This window comes from Salmo trutta, unplaced genomic scaffold (assembly GCF_901001165.1).
Source record: "Salmo trutta unplaced genomic scaffold, fSalTru1.1, whole genome shotgun sequence".
NCBI classification, from domain to species: Eukaryota; Metazoa; Chordata; class Actinopteri; order Salmoniformes; family Salmonidae; genus Salmo; species Salmo trutta.
Genome location: NW_021822691.1, coordinates 27,329 through 39,172, shown reverse-complemented (window position 1 = coordinate 39,172; position 11,844 = coordinate 27,329). Strand labels below are relative to the sequence as shown.

At 42.0% G+C, this 11,844-nt stretch overlaps 1 long non-coding RNA gene across 1 annotated transcript; it reads right to left on the bottom strand.

Moving 5' to 3' along the window:
- Positions 1-8,632: 8,632 nt before the first annotated feature.
- LOC115183644 (uncharacterized) lies at positions 8,633-9,294 on the bottom strand. Its single transcript, XR_003874038.1, has 2 exons — positions 9,117-9,294; positions 8,633-9,036 (listed from the first exon to the last, which is right to left on the bottom strand). It is a non-coding gene; the product is annotated as an uncharacterized LOC115183644 (long non-coding RNA).
- Between the last annotated feature and the right edge of the window lie 2,550 nt (positions 9,295-11,844).

Here is an 11,844-nt window from a genome sequence, read left to right as displayed (position 1 = left end):
AACCATGTTTCCATGAAATAGTAATAATACTATACTGCAGTTAAGTACACCACCTATCCAGTAGGAATGATTTATATAGTGTCCACACTATAACGTTATAGTTATAGAAATCCAGACGGATAACTTTTGAAAAGAATGGGTCCAATAGACTTCTGTAATCCTGGGACCGTCGGGAAATTACATTTAAATTTCTATCACACAATCTGTATTGTTTCAGCGACCCAGACTGAATTAGAGCCCTTAGCCCACTAAACTCATCATATGATATAAAGAGATATAGACACTAAACTCATCATATGATATAAAGAGATTTGGACACTAAACTCTTCCAGAGGAGGCTGGTGAAGGGAGGACAGCTCATGATAAGGACTGGAACGGAGCAGATGGAACGGCATCAAACACATGGAAACCATGGAAACAAATGGAAAACATGGAAACACATGGAAACCATGGGTTTGATGTAATTGATACCGTTCTACCGATACCACTCCAGCCATTACCACAAGCCTGTCCTCCCCAATTATGGTGCCAGCAACCTCCTGTGAACTCTTTATATGAAATAAAGATATATGGATTAAAGAGATATGAAATAAGGCGAGATGGATTAAAGAGATATGAAATAAGGCGATATTGTCACGTCCTGACCAGTAAAGGGGTTATTTGTTATTGTAGTTTGGTCAGGACGTGGCAGGGGGTGTTTGTTTAATGTGTTTCGGGGTTTGTTGGGCAATGTTCTATGTTAGTCTATGTCTGTGTCTAGTTTATCTATTTCTATGCTTAGTTTATTGGTTTGACCTTCAATTGGAGGCAGCTGTTTCTCGTTGCCTCTAATTGAAGGTCCTATTTAGTAGGGTTGTTTTTTCCTAGGTTTTTATGGGTAGTTGTTCCGTAAGTGGTCCTGTGTGGCTCAGTTGGTAGAGCATGGTGTTTGCAACGCCAGGGTTGTGGGTTCGATTCCCACGGGGGACCAGTACGGAGAAAACATTTATGAAATGTATGTATTCACTACTGTAAGTCCCTCTGCATAAGAGCGTCTACTAAAATGTAAAATGTTAGTGTAGCTGTGTGGCTCACAGGACTGTTTTCTCATCGTTGTTTTGATTAAGTGTTTGTTTTGGTTTTTCTTCACAATAAAGAAGATGAGCATACACATTCCCGCTGCGCCTTGGTCCCATCTTTACGACGAGCGTGACAGATATGGATTAAGGAGAGATGGATAAACTATTTTTATTTTATTTAACTAGGCAAGTCAGTTAAGAACAAATTATTTACAATGTTACTAAACTCTTCATATGATAAAGAGATATGAATGAGTGAAATTGTTAACCAATCGCTGTTCAGACTAACTTTTTTTTTACTCATCACATACTACTGCTGCTGCTACTGGTTATTATCTGTCACTTTATCTACCTCAATTACCTGGTACTCCCTGTATATAGCCATGTTATTACCTGGTACTTCCTGTATATAGCCATGTTATTACCTGGTACTGCCTGTATATAGCCATGTTATTACCTGGTACTTCCTGTATATAGCCATGTTATTACCTGGTACTTCCTGTATATAGCCATGTTATTACCTGGTACTCCCTGTATATAGCCATGTTATTACCTGGTACTCCCTGTATATAGCCATGTTATTACCTGGTACTCCCTGTATATAGCCATGTTATTACCTGGTACTCCCTGTGTATAGCCATGTTATTACCTGGTACTCTGTGTATATAGCCATGTTATTACCTGGTACCCTGTGTATATAGCCATGTTATTACCTGGTACCCTGTGTATATAGCCATGTTATTAACTGGTACCCTGTGTATATAGCCATGTTATTACCTGGTACTCCCTGTATATAGCCATGTTATTACCTGGTACTCTGTGTATATAGCCATGTTATTACCTGGTACCCTGTGTATATAGCCATGTTATTACCTGGTACCCTGTGTATATAGCCATGTTATTAACTGGTACCCTGTGTATATAGCCATGTTATTACCTGGTACTTCCTGTATATAGCCATGTTATTACCTGGTACTCCCTGTATATAGCCATGTTATTACCTGGTACTTCCTGTATATAGCCATGTTATTACCTGGTACTCCCTGTATATAGCCATGTTATTACCTGGTACTCCCTGTATATATAGCCATGTTATTACCTGGTACTCCCTGTATATAGCCATGTTATTACCTGGTACTCCCTGTATATAGCCATGTTATTACCTGGTACTCCCTGTATATAGCCATGTTATTACCTGGTACTCCCTGTATATAGCCATGTTATTACCTGGTACTTCCTGTATATAGCCATGTTATTACCTGGTACTTCCTGTATATAGCCATGTTATTACCTGGTACTTCCTGTATATAGCCATGTTATTACCTGGTACTTCCTGTATATAGCCATGTTATTACCTGGTACTTCCTGTATATAGCCATGTTATTACCTGGTACTTCCTGTATATAGCCATGTTATTACCTGGTACTCCCTGTATATAGCCATGTTATTACCTGGTACTTCCTGTATATAGCCATGTTATTACCTGGTACTTCCTGTATATAGCCATGTTATTACCTGGTACTCCCTGTATATAGCCATGTTATTACCTGGTACTCCCTGTGTATAGCCATGTTATTACCTGGTACTCCCTGTATATAGCCATGTTATTACCTGATAACCCTGCACATCTATTCAGTACTGGTACTCCCTTTATATAGCCATGTTATTACCCCGTACCCCTGCACATTGACTCAGTACTGGTACCCTGTGTATATAGCCATGTTATTACCTGGTACCCCTGCACATTGACTCAGTACTGGTACCCTGTGTATATAGCCATGTTATTACCCCATACCCCTACACATCTACTCAGTACTGGTACTTCCTGTATATTGCCATGTTATTACCTGGTACCCCTGCACATTGACTCAGTACTGGTACCCCGTGTATATAGCCATGTTATTACCCCGTACCCCTACACATTGACTCAGTACTGGTACCCCGTGTATATAGCCATGTTATTACCCCGTACCCCTACACATTGACTCAGTACTGGTACCTCGTGTATATTGCCATGTTATTACCTGGTACCCCTACACATTGACTCAGTACTGGTACCCCGTGTATATTGCCATGTTATTACCTGGTACCCCTGCACATTGACTCAGTACTGGTACCCCGTGTATGCAGCCATGTTATTGTTACTCATAATGTATTTATTATTAAGTTTTACTTTGCTATTAATTCTCTCAGCATTGTTGGGAAGGGCCAATAAGTAATAATTTCACTGTTGACACCTGTTGTTTACAAAGCATTTGATGAATACAATTTGATTTGATTGATTTGACTCATATGAAAGAGACATGTTATAGTACTATTTATATATTATCATTAGTATTATAAAATATGTCTATTCTATCATATTTTTATAGTACTACTGATATTGATTACTGCATTGTTGGGAAAGAGCAAGAAAGGTGTTTTCACTGTACTTGTGCATGTGACCAAATACCTGAAACTTGAAGACATTTACAAACATTTAAACAAATTACTTTATTCCAGCAGCCTCAGTACCTCTGCAGTACCTCTGCAGTACCTCTGCAGTACCGCCGCAGTACCGCCGCAGTACCGCCGCAGTACCGCCGCAACAGAATAACAATATTGGTCGTAGGTTGACATAAAAGCATCATTATTACACAAATCTATGATGGCACATACAGTGGGCTAAATCAAGGCCACAGAGTGTTTCTTGATAGTCTTTAACAAATCTACATTGAAACAAAAGTATCCACCTCACACACATGGTTATTGACTGAAACAAATGTCATGGCCCCTCCTCTGCCGGCTCATAGCCTGTGGCAAAAATGAGGGGACATGGTATAGGCCAATCAAAAAGGTTCTTTATTGTAAACGAAAAAAACGATTAACTTGGAACAAAGAAAAAGGAATGAGGTGTGGAAATGTCATAATGTAGGGTGTAGGTAGGGTGCATGAATCAGTGTGTGTGTGAACATGACTGAGTGGAAACTAAGTAAACCTACAAAAGAAACAAACAAAACAGGATCATACCTGGAGGAGCAGAGAGAGAGAGAGAGAGAGGAGAGAGAGAGAGAGAGAGAGAGAGAGAGAGAGAGAGAGAGAGAGAGAGAGAGAGAGAGAGAGAGAGAGAGAGAGAGAGAGAGAGAGAGAGAGAGAGAGAGAGAGAGAGAGAGAGAGAGAGAGAGAGAGAGAGAGAGAGAGAGAGAGAGAGAGAGAGAGAGAGAGAGAGAGAGAGAGAGAGAGAGAGAGAGAGAGAGAGAGAGAGAGAGAGAGAGAGAGAGAGAGAGAGAGAGAGAGAGAGAGAGAGAGAGAGAGAGAGAGAGAGAGAGAGAGAGAGAGAGAGAGAGAGAGAGAGAGAGAGAGAGAGAGAGAGAGAGAGAGAGAGAGAGAGAGAGAGAGAGAGAGAGAGAGAGAGGTTAGTGGAGCAGTTTAAATACCCTGAGCCCAGGTGGCTCCAATCACTAACGACCCTCCTCTGCCTGCAGGAGGAACCGCCCCTGCACTGCAGAGGGGCTGTGACACCCCCCTCCTTAAAATGAGGATCCCACCCTCAACCCAAATAACAACCCAACATATTCAAAACATTCCAAAATCCCCCCCCCCCCCCTCCCCCCAAAAAAACAGATACCAGTCCCGGCTCCTAGTAGTAGCCCCGTGTCCCCTAGCTGACTGTCCGTCCTCAAGCTCAGTACCTGGGGAGCAATTTAAGAGAAAAGAGGCGCAGACAGCCTGCAGGGGTCAGCAGAGAGAAAATACAAACTAGGTTAAAGGAGCATTAGACAGAGCATCAGCAATTATATTATCCTTACCACTAATGTGTCTAATATCAGAGGTTGAATGGTTGCAAGAACAAAGCCCAACGCATCAAGCGCTGGTTGGGATTTTGCAGGGACTTCAGAAAAATAAGTGGGTTGTGGTCAGTGAACACAGTTAAAGGGGTCAAACCAGAACCAACGTAGACTTCGAAGTGCTGTAAAGCCCAAATGAGACCTAAAGCCTCCTTTTCAATTACAGAATAGTTTTGCTGATACTTATTACATTTCCGGGAAAAGAAACTGACTGGACACTCAACATTGTCATCATTTTCCTGGAGAAGCACAGCCCCAGCACAGATTTGACTGGCGTCTACCTGCAATTTGAAAGGTTTCCCAAAATTTGGTGCTACCAACACGGGTGCCAAACACAAAAGAGCCTTAACTGCATCAAATGCCTCTTGACACTGGGTGGACCAGATAAATTCAGCCTTGGCATTCAGCAGATTGGTCAGCGGGGACACTACTACCGAATAGTTAACAGAAAGCACGGTAGTACAGATTGGTCAGGGGGGACACTACTACCGAAAAGTTTACAGAAAGCACGGTAGTACCCCGCCATTCCCAGGAAGCGCATCAGTTCTTTCTTTGTGGAGGGCTGTGGGAACTGCTTCACAGCCTGAACCTTGGCTTCCACGGGACAGACAACACCCTGACCAACAACCTTGCCTAGGTATGTGACTGTAGCTTTGGCAAACTCACACTTTTCCAAATTGATCCTCAACCTGGCCCACACCAGTCTTTCGAACAGGGCCTGCACTCTCCAGACATACTCCTCCCAGGAGTCTGAGTGGACGACCACGTCGTCCAATTGCAGTCTCTTCTCCTGAGATACACGATAAAATCTCTGTTTGATAGGCTTAGCATCTCCGATGTCTATGTCATGCTCAATTAAATGGGTTTTCGATAGAGTGTCAGAAAACAAAAACAGGGTAGCTTCTAATAAGAGCTACCAATTCATCACGTTTCTCAGAGTCTAAATGATCTACCAAAACCAAGGTTTTGCAAAGTCTGGAAGTTTTTCCAACCGTCTTTGTAAGACCTCATCCGAAACCCTAACTACCTCCTCTTCTCCCCCCTCCAAAGTTAAAGCCACAAGATGCAGTGACTGGAGCAGCAATCAACGCTGACCTCACCGCTGGAGTGCCTTCCACTTTGCTTAGATCACAGGAGTGATAACATTTTAACAGGTTCACATGGCATACAACCTGGTTTGGCTTGCTTGTGCACTGACACGTATGACAAGTTTTAATAAACTGAGCTACATCCCGCTTTAAACGTGGCCAGAAAAAAAAATTCCGGAGTATGCGATCATAAGTTTTACGAACACCCATATGACCTGCCACGTAACCATGTGAAGTTTGCAACGCTTTATTTCGCAAAGTAGTAGGTACAACTATTTGAAAGACTGGTTCTCCTAGACCCTGATCATAGTGTGGAACCCATTTCCTAACCAACAGTCCATCAAGAAGAAAATAACACTGAGCACTATTCCTCACCACTGAATCAAGAACCACTTTATCAAACAGATCAGCCAAGGTAGTATCAGCCTTTTGCTCAGACATCAATGAATCTCTAGAACTAGTCAACTGTTCTGTCTGGAGACTCAAGACTTTCTGGCTTACTCTCAACCTTATTACGAGAGGCAGCGTGGGTAACAGCACAAACTGGAAATACCTCAGGAGACACACAGTTGCGATCTGGAGATACCCAACTGAAGGTTGCTTCGTAAAGATGTTTAGTTTGCCATCTGCCCACACTTTACTACCTGCCAAGTCATTCCCCAAAATCATGTGGACTCCCTCTACTGGCAACTGGGGTCTAACCCCAACATCTACATCACCCTCTACCAGACCACATTTTAGGGTAACTTCATGTAAAGGAGAAGAGAATGGAACTAAACTAAACTAAACCCATACCACGTACCATTACACATTTGCCAGTATCAGACTCCTTAGAGAACGGCAAAACAGATTCCAGAATAAAATAATCTAAAGCTCCAGTGTCTCTTAAGATCTTGATTGAAACATTTTGGTTGCCATCTTTCAGGGACACTACACCATCTGAAATAAAGGCTGAAAAATCACAGTGGGAAGACTGAGAATCAAACTCAACTAGTGGCTGAAAAAACTCACCCTTGTGGTCAGAGGCTGAAACAGGAGCTGTCATCACAGCAGGTTTAACTTGACCTGACTTTTTTGATTTAAGTAGAGGACAATCTTTCTTCCAATGTCCTTCAACTAAACAGTAGCAACAGGTATTAGCATTAACCGGTGCTTTTAGTCCTCCAGACCCAAACTTCTGCTGAGGCCTTTGGAAAGAAGCTCCAAAAAAAGGTGACCTACTAGTAAAGTTATTTTTATGGTACATGTCACTGTTTGACTCAAAATGGCTTTTATGTCTTAGCCTGTACTCATCTGCAAGGACTGCTGCATCACTTGGAGACTTAACTTTACGTTCATTCATGCATGTAGCAACCTGGTCACACAGAATTTCTGAACTGTTCTAACACAATCAAATTCGACAGATCCTCAAAAGTACTAACTTCAGAAGCTGTACACCAACGATTAAATGCGGAAGTCAAATCATGAAAAAACTCAGAATAGGTTTGTGAATCTAACCTCTTCCTGTAATGAAAACGTTGACGATATGCCTCTGGCACAAGCTCGTAGACCTTCAGAACTGCTGATTTAACTTTAGCATACACTTTACTGTCAGCTACACTCAGTGCTACAAAAGCCTCATGTGCTTTACCTGTAAGTACACATTGCAACAACATAGTCATGTCCAAATCTGACCAAGCTCTGGCTTCCGCAATACGCTCAAATAAAGCAAAGTATTTGTCTGGATCTGACTCATCAAATTTACGCAACAAACAAAGATTCTGTGAAACATCAAACTGTGGTAATTCTTCTGATCTATTAGCATTTCTCAATCGCTCTATCTCCAACTGCATTCGCAACAGCTCCCGCTGCTGCTCAAAAGTTAATGAAGGACTAGACTGAAAACTTGTACCCTCACTACTAGCAGACAGGTGTTTTTTTGGGGTCTATTTCCTTAAGACCCTGCTTTAATTTTGTTTTAAGTCTCATTTTTTTATCAACTATCTCAATCTGATAATGTTCTGCAATTTCAATTAACTGCTCCTTAGTACACAACTCTAAGGCTACCTCTGAAGGAGCTTGAACAAAACCACTCAGAATGGAAGACATTTTCCTCAACCAATACAACTATTACAAATGTTGTCCATTAAAATAACATACAATTGATCAGAAATACAGTGTAGACATTGTTAATGTTGTAAATGACTATTATAGCTGGAAACGACAGATTTTTTATGGAATATCTACTTTGGCGTACAGAGGCCCATTATCAGCAACCATCACTCCTGTGTTCCAATGGCACGTTGTGTTAGCTAATCCAAGATTATAACTTTAAAAGGTTAATTTATTATTAGAAAATCATTTTGCAATTATGTTAGCACAGCTGAAAACTGTTGCTCTAATTAAAGAAGCAATAAAACTGGACTTCTTTAGACTAGTTGAGTATCTGGAGCATAGTCTGGTATGGGTTCGATTACAGGCTCAAAATGGCCAGAAACAAATACTTTTCTTCTGAAACTCATCAGTCTATTCTTGTTCTGAGAAATGAAAGCTATTCCAAATGAGAAATTGCCAAGAAACTGAAGATCTCATACAACGCTGTGTACTACTCCCTTCACAGAACAGCGCAAACTGTCTCTAACCATAATAGAAAGATGAATGGGAGGCCCCGGTTGTTACATTTGCCCCTGCTACGCCCTCTGATGTTCATCCGGTGTCTTCTTAACCTGCAGTTACTCCCCCTGTACACTCTCCCTCTTTCCCTCTCCCTCTCTGTGTGATTGTGTGGTTGAAGACAGGTGTGCTGGAGTCAGAGCAGATCCCTACCAGCTGCAACTTGTTCCATAATCAAGACCTTTACAAATACTCAGTCCTGCCACTTCCACTCTGCCAGATCGTAATCTCTGCTCAGTCAGTCCATGATTCTAGCCATTTATGATTACTCAAGATCCTGTTACTCTGCTGTGCCTGTTTCCCTGCGTGACACCGTTTATCCTCTCATTGCAGTTACCTCTCTGTCTCTGGCTCCTGTCCCACATCTCACCACCCAACTACCTTGCTCTGGATTTTACTCACCACTATTACCTTGGATTCCCCTCAGGACCTGTTTACCCTGTTCTACTCAGCTAACTCCAACCTCAGTCTCCACATCTCACCACCACCACCTTGGATTCCCCTCAGGACCTGTTTACCCTGTTCTACTCAGCTAACTCCAACCTCAGCCTCCACATCTGGTTTTTCTGCAACTCATCTGAGCTGGCTAGCACAACGTGCCATTGGAACACAGAAGTGATGACTGCTGATAGTGGGCCTATGTAGATATTCCATTAAAAAAAATCAGCCGTTTCCAGCTACAATAGTCATTTACGACATTAACAATGTCTACACTGTATTTATGATCAATTTTATGTTATTTTAATGGACAAAAAAATAGCTTTTCTTTTAAAAACAAGGACATTTCTAAGTGACCCCAAACTGTTGAACGGTAGTGTTCATGTATTTCCTATATTTTCTTAGGAAAGTCTAATGTGTAACCATGATCAGGTCACATTGAAGAGATGAATCCCCATGAAATGATGTAGAAACCTAAAATCGGAAACACCTGATGAGATATTCAGTAGAAAGCTTTACAGGGACTAGAGGTCAGAGGTCAGGGGCTAGAGGTCAGGGACTAGAGGTCAGGGACTAGAGGTCAGAGGCTAGATGTCAGGGACCAGAGGTCAGGGGCTAGAGGTCAGGGGCTAGAGGTCAGGGACCAGAGATCAGAGGCTAGATGTCAGGGACTAGAGGTCAGGGGCTAGAGGTCAAGAACTACAGGTCAGGGGCTAGAGGTCAGGGGCTAGAGGTCAGGGGCCAGAGGTCAGGGACTAGAGGTCAAGGGGCTAGAGTTCAAGGGGCTAGAGGTCAGGGGCTAGAGTTCGGAGGCCAGAGGTCAGGGACCAGAGGTCAGGGGCTAGAGGTCAAGGACTAGAGGTCAGGGACCAGAGGTCAGGGACCAGAGGTCAGGGGCTAGAGGACAGGGACCAGAGGTCAAGGACCAGAGGTCAGGGACTAGAGGACAGGGGCTAGAGGTCAGGGGCTAGAGGTCAAGGGGCTAGAGGTCAAGGGGCTAGAGGTCAAGGGGCTAGAGGTCAGGGGCTAGAGGTTAGGTGCTAGATGTCAGGGACTAGAGGTCAGGGGCTGAAAGTGCTGAATTCCTCTCCCTGTACTCCAGACCGATACCATTATTCTAAACAACTATAAATCACTAGTCATCAATTATTTACCAGGAATCAATACAGCTATCAGTTCCCCCTCCTTTATGTCTGTCAACAACTATGTGACTATCATTTAAAACAACACCCACACATAAATATATATATGTTTACAGCAACACCCACACATAAATATACATCTATATGTTTACAACAACACCCACACATACATATATATATGTTTACAGCAACACCCACACATAAATATATATCTATATGATTACAACACCCACACATAAATATATATCTATATGTTTACAGCAACACCCACACATAAATATATATCTATATGTTTACAGCAACACCCACACATTAATATATATCTATATGTTTACAACAACACCCACACATTAATATATATCTATATGTTTACAGCAACACCCACACATAAATATATATCTATATGATTACAACACCCACACATAAATATATATCTATATGTTTACAACAACACCCACACATAAATATATATCTATATGTTTACAGCAACACCCACACATAAATATATATCTGCAATATGACCAGACAGCAGTATAAAAGTGGGATGATAGAACAGAAGAGACTTGACTGTTCAACATACAAAACCCTCAAATTCATTGTGCGTCCCAATTGGCACCCTATTCCCTACATAGTGCACTACTTGAGACCAGATGGCACCAAATGATGCCATTTGGCACTTTCCTCTAGGTACATATCTAGGATCAGTTTCCTCTAGGTACTTATCTATGATCAGTTTCCTCTAGGTACTGGATCAGTTTCCCCTAGGTACATATCTAGGATCAGTTTCCTCTAGGTACATATCTAGGATCAGTTTCCTCTAGGTACATATCTAGGATCAGTTTCCCCTAGGTACAGGATCAGTTTCCCCTAGGTACATATCTAGGATCAGTTTCCCCTAGGTACAGGATCAGTTTCCTCTAGGTACATATCTGGGATCAGTTTCCCCTAGGTACATATCTAGGATCAGTTTCCCCTAGGTACATATCTAGGATAAGTTTCCTCTAGGTACATATCTAGGATCAGTTTCCCCTAGGTACAGGATCAGTTTCCTCTAGGTACAGGATCAGTTTCCCCTAGGTACATATCTAGGATCAGTTTCCCATAGGTACATATCTAGGATCAGTTTCACCTAGGTACATATCTAGGATCAGTTTCCTCTAGGTACATATCTAGGATCAGTTTCCTCTAGGTACATATCTAGGATCAGTTTCCCCTAGGTACATATCTAGGATCAGTTTCCCCTAGGTACATATCTAGGATCAGTTTCAGTTTCCCCTAGGTACATATCTAGGATCAGTTTCCCCTAGGTACAGGATCAGTTTCCCCTAGGTACATATCTAGTATCAGTTTCCCCTAGGTACATATCTAGGATCAGTTTCCCCTAGGTACAGGATCAGTTTCCTCTAGGTACATATCTAGGATCAGTTTCCCCTAGGTACATATCTAGGATCAGTTTCCTCTAGGTACATATCTAGGATCAGTTTCCTCTAGGTACATATCTAGGATCAGTTTCCTCTAGGTACAGGATCAGTTTCCTCTAGGTACATATCTAGGATCAGTTTCCCCTAGGTACATATCTAGGATCAGTTTCCTCTAGGTACAGATCTAGTATCAGTTTCCCCTAGGTACATATCTAGGA